The 14,345-nt window shown below is 43.1% G+C and overlaps 1 protein-coding gene and 1 long non-coding RNA gene across 3 annotated transcripts in view; one reads left to right on the plus strand and one right to left on the minus strand.

Moving 5' to 3' along the window:
• Positions 1-14,345, plus strand: part of SLC1A3 (solute carrier family 1 member 3) — a 93,072-nt gene that overhangs the window by 39,329 nt on the left and 39,398 nt on the right. The gene's annotated exons all lie outside the window — the stretch shown is intronic.
• LOC311597065 lies at positions 717-6,083 on the minus strand. Its single transcript, XR_014779080.1, has 2 exons — positions 5,433-6,083; positions 717-5,238 (listed from the first exon to the last, which is right to left on the minus strand). It is a non-coding gene; the product is annotated as an uncharacterized lncRNA (long non-coding RNA).

Here is a 14,345-nt window from a genome sequence, read left to right on the forward strand (position 1 = left end):
TTCAAGCTACTTTTTGTTTTCCCACTTTTGATAGTCATGGATACAGAGAAATATTTTTCTTCAGCAGAAGAAGGAACAGGGCTAAGTGAGGTGATTAAGAGAAGAGTGACCCGCACTACAGAATAATGTGGACAAAAGTGGGGCAAGGAGGCTGTTGAGACATAAGAAATACAAAATTAACCCCTCCCAACCAGTGGCTGCCACGCATCCATAGCAGCAAAATGTGACCTTTTTTTTTTTAATAGAATTTAGTTATCCAGTGTTTTAAGAGATCATCTGTGAGGCTTTTACTGGTTTTCAAATTACCTGACTCACCAGTGAGAATACTAAGTGAAACACAGCTTACCTCCTGTGGAATGAGCTACTGGGCACCGTGTTCATTGCTGTGTAGATGTGACTGGGAAGGCTCGCCCCTCCATCTTCTGAGTATGGTCATATTGCGTCATAGCTGTTTAGTAATTCTATGTTTAACATCATAGTAGGAAGTCAGAGGTCACGCCGCCATACAATAACTTCTTCTCCTATGGGAAAATGCTTTCCAACCTTAGCTCTCTCAAGTTCAAAAGCCGTGGGGTCCGTGCAGATAGAAATTAAGTTGAATAAAATCATCATTGCACTTAGTTTTAAAAGATTCTAGAGAATATACTATAACACTTAGAAGCATGAAAGTCATGCTTGCTTTTTTTTTTTTTTAATTTATTTGGTTGGTTGGTTGATTTTTGGTTGGTTGGTTGGTTGGTTGGTTGGTTGGTTTGTTTTTGGTTGGTTGGTTGGTTGGTTGGTTGGTTGGTTTTTGGTTGGTTGGTTGGTTGGTTTTTGGTTGGTTGGTTGGTTGGTTGGTTTTTGGTTGGTTGGTTGGTTGGTTGGTTTTTGGTTGGTTGGTTGGTTGGTTGTTGGTTGGTTGGTTGGTTGGTTTTTGGTTGGTTGGTTGGTTGGTTTTTGGTTGGTTGGTTGGTTGGTTGGTTGATAGGCTGCTGTGGTGCTAGTAATCAAAGTTAATGCCAAGCAAATGTTCTACCCCTGAGCAACATTCTCAGACTAACGCAAGGAGATCTGAAACACTCTTTTGTACTTGAAACACTAGTGATTGTGAGCCGAGGCCTTAGACTTCCCTAAGCCACGTTCTTGTCCTGAGTTGAAATCCAGTCTTCCTAAGCATCCCTGGTGTGTGTTAGCATTCCAGAAGCTTCAGGGAGAATCTGGGAGGAAGCCCAATGACTACATTTGTACTCAAGTACCTTTTTTTTTTCTTTTCTTGAACAAGAAGAATATGTCTGTGCCAACACACCACACAATAAAACAAGGATTTGGCACCCATTTCTATTAGTTTGGTCAGGATAAGCAGCCAAACTAGCTATTTCATGCCAGAAATATGAGTTGGTTTGGCTGGCTTAGCCTGATTTAATGCACAGGATAATAATTAAATGCCATGTCTAGTTATACTGAGTGGACCTAACTAGCCTCACTTCTGGATCTTTTTCAAAAAGTGGTGCTTTCTTGGGTTATTGCTCTAAGTGTGCCTTTTCCACCCAAGAAAGCTTTCCTGTCAACCCCAGTTTTCTGGAAGGGAAACACTTTTGGTAGTCTCTGCAGAGTGGGGCATACTCTAAGTGAAAGGTGCATGAGGCACACTTAAAAAAATATTTTTATTTAATTTTAAGTTATGTGTGTTGGTGGGAGGGGTGTCAGATCTTGGAGTTACAGACAGTTGTGAGCTGCCATGTGGGTGCTGGGAATTGAACCCAGGTCCTTTGGAAGAGCAGGCAGTGCTCTTAACCGCTGAGCCATCTCTCCAGCCCATGAGGCACATTTTTTAAAGCAGCAGTTTGAAACCTATGTTGGGACATACAGCAGTAGATGAAGCTCATCTTGTTAACATTCATCCATTCATCACTCATTCATCACTCACAGCTATATTCTGTGTCGGATACTAGGCTAGGCATTGGAGGTACCTGAATACAAATGAAAAGTCCCTAAGTAGACGTACATATTGTATATACTGTGTACAATGTGTCCATCTCCTTAGACGGAGGGAGGCTCCCCAAATTCCTCAGCTCATTACAATACAACATACACGTGCAAATTCTCAGAAAACCAATTTCACTGGTTCTCTCCAAGACCAAAAAGAAAGAAACCGTTTAAGTTGACTCTTTAAAAAAAATTTTTTTTGTCAATTTCATCTTTGTATACAATGTATTTAGATCACTTCCATCCTCCCCTCCCCTCCGTTCAGTCTTGAGAACATGATTTGGAGTCTGAGTTTCTGCATCTGAGGCATCTCCCTCCTGACGTGAACTAGTCCAGCGTTTACCACAGAGATGTCATTGCTCCTACATATTCCTTCAAGTCAATACAGTTTTTACATGGCTTCAAATCACTACTAATAATGGAGCCATCCTGTCTTTTGTGAGCCCCTCACTGTCATATTTTCAGAAGGAAAAGAGAGATAATTAGCCAGTGTCCATAAGACGCTAAGTATAGCCTGGCCCTGAGGGCTTTCTCTTTCCTCTAACCCAAAGTACAGAAGGGTTTGAAAGAACAGCTTTCTCACCTGCTATGTGATTTCACACCGGTGAGGAAAGCTTTTCTCTCCCTGCAGAATCCTCACTTAGCCCTCATTGGGAAACACTGGTGTTGTTCACCCATGACTACAGTTTCCCTTCCAAATGATTGTCCAGCCTCAGCCCAGACACTTCCAGGAACAGGAGATCCTTGGAACTCACTTGTACTTGTAAAACTAATGGTTCTCTTGTACCCAAAATAAAACAAGCAGAGATTTAAGAAACCAGGAAAACAAAACACCCACTTGCCTGTAATCCCATGCCCCCTATGACAAGCTCTTTTGTGGTCAAATATTGCTTAGACATTTTCCTTTCAAACGCATAGACCAACGAATCCTGCGGGGAGTAAGAACTGACAATGCGCAAAGCAGACAAGCTGGAATTGCCAGCAAAGGATTCTTCTAGCAGAGAAAACAATGAAAAGGAAAGCAGTAAGTGATTTGCCTCAAATTGTGGCACTCTGGCTTCAGGAAAATGACAGCTACAACCAAAGCAAACTTGAATTTTGTCATTTAACACAAGGGATCAAAACCAAAAACCTGAGCTACACAGTTCTTAATTCTCGGCCTTTTGAAACATTGAGTGCTTGCAAAAATGAGAGCCAGGGTCAGTTAAGGGAAATTTAATATTTTGAACTATTCGTTTGCCAAGCGTCTGGTGTGTCTCTAAGGCCAATTTGAATACTCTGGGCATTTACGGACAATAATTCAGGCAGGCTACTCATTTCCATTAGTTGGAATAAAAGATACCACTCTAAAGACCATGTACGTTGTGGGCTCGGTATGAGGGTTCAGCCTGACCCCTGGGATGTGCTCAGCTAGCGGTAGCTGTTGACAGTAAGAGCAGCAACAGCAAGAGCCATATGCTCATTGCATACATGAAAACTCCACAAGTTCCGAGAACTCAAGCTTGCGGGCTTGGAATGACGGCTGCAGCTTCCACAGGCCTCCTTTGTCCATGACCCTTGCAGTGACCACTCTCTTCTTAAAGTAAATTAAATAACCCGTCAAGTTAATCCAGAAACAGCACAGGGCCACAGAGAATTCCTTCCCTCACCACTGGAGGCGATTGGTTTCTGCCCTGCAGCATGCGATTCGATTTCCTTGATCACAGCTGCATAATTCTAAATATTATCATTGGTTATACAACTTCCCGGTCTTCCTGAGGAACTCATGCCGTGTCCAGCTCCCTGGTTCCACTGGGGCATGAATACCACCACCCTTAGGAGCAGAGTCTTCCTGGCTCACCTCTTGGGGCAAACCCAGCTTCTACCTTAACATTCAAACCCCACTCATGGAGACCTGGAAGGAGTTCGCCATAAAGGCGCTTTATGTGAGTCCCGCAGGCTGTTCCTGTGTGTCTCCTGGAAGTTCTTCACAGATGTAGGAAAGCTGGGCAGTGCCTATCTGGAGGAGGAGGTCCTCGGATATATATACATTAAGAGGATGGCATCCAAGGCAAAAGGCAACCTCCTGACTTCTTGCATCAGGTAGAAAGGAAATAAGGGTGATGTTTTTGTCCATGAGTTTAGGTAGAGGTGAGGTATAGACAGTAGTTGAAAGCTGGTTGTCACAGAAATGCTTTTTCCACTATGAGAATTTCCCTCAGTAAGCAGTTGCTGCGTCTTTGTATATGCCAGATGTTACATCACCAGGACCTACGGATACCCAAGTGGGGAAGGCAAGGTCCCGTCCCCTGGAACTCTTAGTCTGGTTTGTGGAACTTAGTTCACAGCTGGGATGTGGAGGGTGATAGTGACCCCAGTGGGGGACATTGTGGAGGAGGCACAGTGCTACCAACTCTCTTTTTCCTCTCTAGCATTTCGCTTTCCCCACCAGCAAATAGTTCTGAGTAGGGAAAAGGGCTTGCTCTGTTGGTTACCTGAGTCACTCACTATAAAATGCAAATGAGAGCCAGGGCTGGCGCCCTATGAGTCCTGAAGAAGAAAGGAGTTTGGAGTCCCACCAAAAGTCACCATGGGAAATGTGGCTTCACAAACAGGAAGTCAGGGAGAAGGGGGTCCCGACGAGGTCTCTACGACAGAAACTGTCCCTCTCACGGGGGAGGTAGGAGATGGGAACCCTTGAGCTAAAAAGGGACTAGAGACAATGTTGGCTGTCTTACTTGGAGAGGCAGTCCCCTGACCCAGCACCGTGGGAGGGGCTGTCCAACTTTTGCTCATGTTCTGGGTCCTGGGCCGAAGCTTGCTTCTGTCAAACGCTGCCCGCTGACCCTAACTGTGCCATGTGGAGAATAGAGAGGAGTTTTCACACGGCGTCTCTTGTGTACCTGAGCCTCTGAAAGGTGTCCCAGCACTTCTGATGGGCCTGCCTCCCCCCTCCCGTGTTCTCCACCCTCCTGCCCACCTACCACACCCAGCGTACCCAGAACTGACCCTGCTGCTCCAACTGCGGGGTGACACAGTGGGGGACAGTGATCTGGCCCAGCTCCAACAGCCTAGTCAGTCCCACAGAACTGGATGATGTGGATAGATTTATTTTTTTCATGATGAATCTGAAACAATTCTTCATTTGAAAACCTAGAGGCCAGAGGCTGAAGGTTCAGAGTGGGATACTGTGTGAGTTGGAAATTCCTGTCTGTGATCTTAAGTAATGCCAAGTTAGCCTGTGGCTCAGGTCATTTCCGGTTTAGAAAACATTGTTGAATTTGTAAATGCCTCCTATTTTCCTCTCTAAGAGGGTATCCACATGGGTCTGTGGATACATGAGGAAGAGAAGACTCCGAGCAGTTGATGCTGTGACAGTTCTGAAGCAAATACGAGCTGACCGAACCCTGTCATAGAGCTCTGTGCTTGAGCCCTGCATGTAGTGGTAGAGACAAAGAGGGCAGGATGTTCCTAAAGTGAGACGCCATGTGTTAGTCGCGACTGTCCAGCAGAAACACCACCAAAGTGACTATGTAGTAAAGCCGACTTGTTGGGTTGGCTTATACAAGATCGTCCAATTAGTCCAATGATGGCATCTCATTCCTGAGAGGCCAAGAAGGCAGTAGTTGGCCTGTCCGGGAGCCTGGGTGCCTCAGGAGTCCCAATATGGAATCTTCCTGGAGAGCCTTCAGTCCATTTGAAAGTGTGGTGAAGCTTATCCTGGTACCAGCAAAGGAATCAGAAGTGTCAGTAACAAATAGACTGGGGCATGGAGGGAAAAGCTAAGCGAGCAAAAAGCAAAAGGTTTTTTTCTCCCATGTCCTTTTGTCTGGGCAGCCATCAGAGCGTGGCACCCACATTTAAGGTAGGACTTTCTATATCCATTATGGCAGTCAAGACAAACCCCCACAGGTGTGTCAACAGTCAACCCATGTACACAGTCCCTCGATGAGGCTCTTGCCAGATGGTTCTGGGATGTATCGTGTGGCTGAGAAAAGCAGCCATCATAACTGTCGTAGATCCTCTGGCGTCCCAAGCTCGCCATCTGAGAAGGCTGACTGTCCCAGGTAGATCTGTCTCACCATCTGGAGGTGACACTCAGCCACAAACCCCTCTTCCCATAAGAGTCCTTCAATTGATTGGTTCAAAATGGAGCCCGGAAATTAGTGGTTTCTTAATAGTTAGTTCTCAGGTGGTTCTCCTGTGGACTCAGGATGGAGAGCTACCGTGTTATCACTTCTCTAGAATTGCCCTCTGGTTTTTAGGGCTGGGGTCCCCAGCGCGGCCATTCAGTTCCAGCCCTAGTTAGTTTAGCTGCTCCCTCTTCCAGGAAGCCATTTTGGCTTCCGGTGACCTCCGCCCTAGCAGAGTTCCTAGTTCCCAGAGGCACGGCTTTGTTTCTGTTTCATAGTTACCACAGCACCATCTGCCTCCTCCTCTCAACAGAAACGTCAGGAGAGTGCTGTGTCTTTGCCCTGTATGTTCTTCGTGCTGCCTAAAGATTGATTTCTTGGCAAGGCAAACAGGACCCTTGACAGACTTCAAGAGCCACTGTGCCAGCTTTGTGGCCCACGGCTGCCTGGACAGACACAGATTCCTCTTTCGATGTTTAGTACCCTCAGCACTTTATCCTTCCTCCTTGTGGGTTTTGCCTTCTGACACAACTTCTTCCTCAGCCCCCACTGAAGACCTCTGACTGTCCCCCCAAGACCCAGCTCAGCCTTCAGAACTTGCACAAAGATGTCCTTCCTGGCTCCCACTGAAAGCAAGGATTCTCTCCCTGGAGTAACTACTGCGTGTGTGGGTGTGTGTGTGCGCGCGCGTGTGTGCGCGTGCTTGCGTGTGTGCGTGCGCGTGTGCACGCGCGCTAAACTTAGTTTTGGAAATTCTAGTGCAGAGAATTACAAGTGATTCTAATGCATTTAGTTAATCAAATAGCTTCTGTGTTTGAAATAATGATGAGTAAACAGATAACACAAGTAAAACCCAACTTCACTTTGTTAGCAGCGAATGCTTTCTAGGTGAACTGCGATCTGAACACAGTTTTAAGGGTGTGCTACCAGCTGGTCTGTCATCATCTTAAAGCTTGGACTATATTACAGAAATTTCCAAAATTGAAATATCAGAGTATATATAAAACACAAGCGCTAAGTGTCACCATTCCTATACCACACATTGAGTATTTATGAAAAACAAAACAAAACGAAACCCAGAAGCATCAGCAGCTTCTACATTATATTTCCTCTTGGCTTCTTTTCCCTTGAGACTAGAGTTTGAGTCATGTCTGGGACCCAGGACTCGATGCGCCATATTCATCCACATTCATTCCTTTGACTTGGACCTCCCCCGAGCCAAACTTTATTTATTATTTTAAGTGTCATTGATTTGTTATGTATACAGTGCTCTGCCTGCATGTGTGCCTGCATACCAGAAGAGGGCATTAGACCACATTATAGATGGCTGCAAGCCACTATGTGGTTGCTGGGAATTGAACTCAGGACCCCTGGAAGAGCAGTCAGTGTTCTTAACCTCTGAGCCATCTCTCCAGCCCCCAGACCAAACTTTAATGTAGAAATACTTAATCACAATAAAAATTTATTACATTGTTGTGAAAACAATTAAAAATGTTTATATACTGAATTCTATATGAAGAAGTCTTTGTCACAGGAACGTGTAACTCCTATGCAGCACAAGAACAAAGCTGTATTTCCATGATTGTAAAGCTATTAAATCTAAGTGTGGTTGACAATTTCAAATATTCTGGTGTCATTGAGTATAATGCTTCAGATCTGTCAAGTCCTTTTCTATTAGGATTTTTTTAAAAAATTAGAAGGACAAAAGGGAAGGAAAAATTCCATAGTGAAAAAAACCTCTTGAGATTGAGACAATTTGATATATTACCTTTAATCTATTATTTTTCTCCTCTGAAGTGGCCACAGGGTCTCATTATTTTATTTTACCAGAAAACTTGCATGTAGCTTATAGCGCACTGATGTCTATAGGTGCATGTCTTGCAGTCACTATATAATTTACCATTAAATAAACTTCTGAACTTTAGTGAATGCGATCAGGTGCTTGGAAAGTGCCATGTATGCCCAGTGAGCGCATTTTCCTTATGTGACAGATGTGACTGTATCAAATTGTGTCAGACCTTCTATTGTTAGAACATACTTTGTTGCCAAAATTGTCAGCCGCGTGTTTTCCCTCTACTCTTTGAATGATATAAAACTTACTTCAAAGTTAAAAGCCAAGTCCCTTCATTTATATGTATTCTCTAAGATTATTTCTTGGTATTGGTAAACTCAGATCTCTTTTGATCACACATATTTTTTAGGTTTGCATTTAATTTATTGATACATACACTTGAAAGTCTATAAGGTTGTAACCTTTATTAGGTTTACAAAACTGAGTCATAATCACAATTGATTTTAGAACAATTTTCATCAACTCAGAAAGAAGCTCTGTATTCTATGACCAACACCTTCAAATCTCTCCATTTTTCTCAGCGCTATGTCACATAGTAATCATTTACTCTTCACACATCTACATGTCACACGATGCTCTAGACACATCATGGGGATAGAAGATGCTGCAGTGCATATTCCTTTATGACTGGTTTCTTTAACGTTAGCATGCTTTCAAGGTTCATTGATGTCTTTTTTTTTTGTATGTCAGTATTTTGTTCCTTTTTATAGATGATTGATATTCCATTGATGGATATACCACACTTTGTTTTCAATTCATCAGTAGACATTTGAATAGCTCTCATTTTTGGTTTTCATTTTTTGGTTGTAACTATTATTTTTTTAAAGCTGCTATGAATATTTATAGGCATATCTTTTCCTCCTGAGTATCTAAAAATGGAATTACTGACCTTTATAGTAACTTTCCTTTGCCTTTTAAAAAATCCAAGCTATTTTTTTCAAATGGCTTCACTATTTTATCCACCAAGAGTAGGACTGTTTTGTCTTTTGCCGCTTTCTTGCCAATACTTGTGAGAAACTAGGATTTTGCTGACATATATATTTTTATCAAAGCCAGTGCAAAAGGCCATGTCCCTGTGCTTTAATTCGGATTTCCAGAAGGTGATATTGAATGTTGTCTCATTGTCCATTGGGTCCCCTCAGAGAGATGCCCCTTCAGGTCCTTTCTGCTAAGTACTGACTTGTACGCTCCTTCTGTGTTACAAGTATGTTTTAAAAATGCTCCATATGCTAGATGATAATAGCAATTAATATGTGCATAATTTGTCATAAGATGGTCATGACTATTCTTGAGAAGGATTTTTTAGTTAACGGTGTATATAAACTCTCCTAAATACCAAATACCAAACATGATAGAAAGAAGAAAATATTTGCTAAAGTTAGTGGGCTTATGCTAATAAGCACTTACTTTTGAAACAAAACTTATCTCTTCCATTAGAAAAGTACGTAACTGGACACCTTTGTCCAGTATGGTGACATGTGATTTAAACTACATTTTGTTCATCTAAAGCGCAGGGAGACTCACGGTTTTATGTGTATTGTGTTTTAGCTAAGCCCTCGGCACCTGTTGGATAGGAGTCTTGGTACATGTACACTTTGCTGAACTCCTTTGAAATATAGATTCTAAGCTTGTCAATTGCATGTTTTTATGTTATAATACAGCATGTGTTGCCTTCTTCAGTTACAGTTAACAAAAATGAGTGTGTCTCTAGGCAGTGGTGGTGCACGCCTTTAATCCCAGCACTCAGGAAGCAGAGGCAGGAAGATCTCTGTGAATTCGAGGCCACCTTGGTGTATAAAGTGAGTTCAGGTCAGCCAAGGCTTGTTACACAGAGAAACCCTGTCTCCAATAATAAATAAATAGATAAATAGATAGATAGATAGATTAAAAATAAATAAATAAATGGGGGGCAGTTAATTTTAAAATGATGCCCATAGCACAGCAGCTTGAATGCATTTAAGTCTACTGAACTATATGCCTTAAGAAGACTAAGGTGGGTGAATGTGCTATACCACTTTATACAGCTAAAGTTTAAAAGCCAAAACTCTAGGCAAAGAACCATGGGCAACTAAGGGATTTTGGGAGAAGGAAAAACAACCTTCCTCAGGGAAGAGCCCCTCTAATTGGTTATTCAGTGCCACGTAGTCAGCCCTGAAATCAAATATGTGCACGTCACATCATACAAATGGAGCAGTTTGTGTTTATTTACCTAGAAATGTGTGTGTGTGTGTGTGTGTGTGTGTGTGTGTGTGTGTGTGTGTAACAACTGAAAGAAAAAGAAGCCATGAATCTGAGAGAGAACAAGAAGTACGCAGGAAGGATTAGAGGAAGGAGAGAGAAAATGATGTAACTATATTTTAATTTCAAAAATAAAGAATGGAAAGGCTATAATTTAAATGTAAGCTTCACTGTCACACATGGTGATGGGTCACATAAGCACGTTTTCATAGGGGCATATTATGTATGCCCGTCCTCCCTTAACTTCCCCACTAGCTATTCGCATTGATTCCCAGCCTGCAGCCGCCCTCATGTCTCATGTACATAGCTGTACATCTGTGTTGGTCATTTTAAAGCTCCATTGGAAGAATGTCTGTTCAGATTCCATATCCATTTTTAGTCATATTTTTTCCTATTAATGAACTGTAGTCGTTTCTTTCCATGTTAAAACTGCATCTTACAAGTTGAATACATGAGCCAGGGGTGGTGGCGCACGCCTTTAATCCTAGCACTAGGGAGGCAGAGGCAGGAGGATCTCTATGGATTTGAGGCCATCCTGGTCTACAAAGAGAGTTCCAGAATCGCCAGGGCTGTTACACAGAGAAACCTTGTCTTGGAAAACAAAACAAAACAAAAATACTAAATAAATACATAAATAAATGTTGACTACACTAAATTACATAGCAATTACTATGTGTGCAAGGGTGTGTGTATGTGTGTGTGTATGTGTTGTGTTGTGTCTATAGGCAATCTAGGATCTGCAAAGGGGAAAAAAGATGATGCCTGTCTTGTTTTCCCTTAATATGATGATCTCTATCCAGTTACGTATGTTTTCCAGCAAACAACAACTGTAGTTTGATTCTTCTCCATTTCCTTTTTTCCTTTTTCCCTTTCCTTCCCTTTCTTGCTTTCTTCCTTCCTTCCTTCCTTCCTTTCCTTCTTTCTGACAAGATCTTACTGTGTAGTCCCAGCTGGCCTGGAATTCATTTTGTGTGTACTCACAGACACAAGCCGCCTCTGCCTCCCAGTCCTGGGATTACAGCCTTGCACCATCACACTTGGCAATCCTGGGATTATAGCTGTGCACCATCACACTTGGCAATCCTGGGATTACAGCTATGCACCATCACACTTGGCAATTTTAATTTTTGTGGCCAAAGAAAACTTCACGCAGCCTATCAATATAATGTACTACAGTTAGTTTTGTTACTACTGTTTCTGTGTTTTGTTTAGTCTTCATTTTTTTTTTTCAAAAGCTTTCAAAGCTCTTCACTTGCTGCCTTGAGCTAGATAGCTCTCCCCAGTCTGGTTTTACTTTCTGAGATGAGTCATTCAAATACTTGAGTTGCCCAGAGTAAGTGCTGGAGGCAGTGATCAATTGCTGTCTCTTAGTTACAACATTCTTCTGCTGCCCCCGTGATTGACCTAAGGAGCTGGTTGGGGGTCAGAGTAGGTGTGGGGAAAGGCACAGCATTTGGCATAAAAACCCCGGGATTATACAGGCGTTCCCACCAAGGACTGTGGATGCTAAGAGCAGAGCGCTGACGCAGCTCTCATTGGTATGAAGGGGATGTTGCAGGCTGCCTGTTCTCCTGGTACAGCTCAACTTATAGAATGACTCTGCTGCCCCAAGTTCTGTTTGGGTCATTGAAAATCGATTGAATTAATAGTCTGTAAAATTCTGTTTCTGATGAGGTACAGCTTAAGATCTGTTGTTTTTCAATTCAGAAAGTACGCATTTGTTTTCTGGAGGTCTCTGTTTTAAGTGTCTGCCAGAAAAGATCCTCAATTGGTATTCTTCTATCATCTTTCTCGTTTGAAAACATAAATAACACTTCAAACCCAAATCTTATACTGTGCATCTTAAATAGATGACCTCCAAAGCCCTGTGCATTTATGTGTATGTGCACACACACGTGTGAGAAAGTATGCACACACATGTATCTACTGTTTGTGCATGCATGTGGAGAGCAGATGTCAACATCTGATATCTTCCTCCCTTTTTTAAATTACTTGTTTCATTTTTGAAATCATAATATAGTTACATCATTTCCCCCTTTCCTCCTTCTAAACCCTCTCATGTACCCTTCCTTGCTTTCTCTCAAATTCACGGCCTCCTTTTTCATTGTTTGTTACATCCATATACACACATATATTCCCAGATAAACACAACCTGCCCAGTGTGCCTTCTGTTACTTGCCCGTGTGTTCGCGGAGTTGACCATTGATATTGGGTTACCAATTAGTGCGCTCTTCCCTGAGGGCAAACTATTTTTCCTACTGTCAGCATTCCATAGCTACCCGTGGTTCTGTCTAGGGTTGAGGCCTCCCAGAGGGTTGTCCCCGTTTTAACGTGGTGTTGGCTGTTGTCTTTGTTTGGCTCTTTAGGCAGCCATGTCGGTGAGACTATGAACATTGCTTCTGACATTATTTTTTGTTTGTTTGACTCAGCACAAAGCCTATTCAATTTTATTTATTTTTTTAATATTTTATTAATTTATTCATATTACATCTCAATTGTTAGCCCATCCCTTGTATCCTCCCATTCCTCCCTCCCTCCTGCTTTCCCTCTACTCCTGTCCCCTATGTCTGTGACTGAGGGAGACCTCCTCGCCCTGTATATGCTCATAGGGTACCTGGGGTCCTGCTTAAACTATGGCACCAGCCAAGGACAATACGCGCAGTAAACTTCGAACCCCTACCGAGACCTAGCCGATGGACAGGACATTCTCCACCGTTGGGTGGAGAGTGGGGTCTGACTTTCATACAAATTCTGGTGCCCCATTTTTGACCACATCCCCTTGATGGGGAGGCCTGGTGGCACTCAGAGGAAGGATAACAGGTCACCAAGAAGAGACTTGATACCCTATGAGCTTCGGACATTATTAGGAGACACAATCTCACAGCAAACTCCCTGATCTTCTGGCTTTCGCAGGCTTTCCACTCCCTCTTACAGAGTGATATCCTAGCCTTTGGCTTGAGAGTCGCTTTGTAGATGAGTCCGTAGGGACTGGGCTCCACAGCTCTGCAATTGATTGGCTGTAGGTACACTGTGCCCATGCCTTGTGCCCACAGAGGTGAGAAGGGGTGTCCAATCCCCTAAAACTTAGTTGTGACTCATGGTATAGATACTGGAGACCAAACCGCACATGCACACATGCGCGCGCGCACACAAACACACACACACACACACACACACACACACACACACACACACACACACGGGAGGGGGAGTCTGGTAAGAGTCCTAGGAAAGTGTAAGCTAGCTGGAAGGCAAAGAGGCCTTAAGCATATGCCATGAACTGTTTTAGAATTCTTGATTCTCAGGTACCAAGAGGCTTCAATCAGACTCTGGAGCGAGGAGCCTCTCTCCCTTCTCGTGTCTTTACCATTTTGTCTGTTTTTCTACCCTGCCTCACGAAGCCAGTCTTTTTTGATTTTGGTGTTTTGAGACAGGGTTTCTCTTTGTAGCCTTGGCTGTCCTGGACTTACTTTGTAGGCCAAGCTGACCTCACAGAGATACACATGCCTCTGCCTCCCTGAGTGCTGGGATTACATGTGTGTGCCGCTGCACCCGTCTAAGCCAATCAGTCTTCAGTGTTTACTTTAGCTGGTGACAAAATAGTCTAGCGTTTGCGTGCAACCTAAACAGCCCTTCTTTCTTGTAGATTATAATTCCTGTGACGGACCTAATATTTAAGCACTGTTAATTCAGGGAGACTTTTATAAAGGTTTGTACATGTTCCTGAAAAATTAAAGTGTTTTCCAAATGTTTTCTATACGTGATGGTTGAATCCACTGGTATGAAATTCATAGATATAGAAGCTTGACTGTAGTGCATGTGTAGATAACAGGTCATTCCACTATATCCATTCAAGGAAACACCCCGGAGGAACCCCTAGTAAAACTGAAATGTAAGCTGCCAAATGATCTTTAAAGACACAGAGCTGTGCCAGTAGGGGAAAATGAGAGATGGTTGCGTCTTCCAAAGTTGGTGTCAAGGAGGGCCACATTGTCACCTGTAAACCCTCTGCTGGTGCAGTTGCCAGGAAAAAAGATGGATCATCAGTGAGACCAAGGATGTACTGGAATATTAAGAACACTGCCGGCATGGCGGTGCACACCTTTAATCCCAGAACTCGGGAGTCAGAGGCAGGCAGATTGCTGTGAGTCCGAGGCCAGCCTGGTGTACACAGC

Source organism: Acomys minous, assembly GCF_964271855.1.
Source record: "Acomys minous genome assembly, chromosome: 5".
Lineage (NCBI taxonomy): Eukaryota > Metazoa > Chordata > Mammalia > Rodentia > Muridae > Acomys > Acomys minous.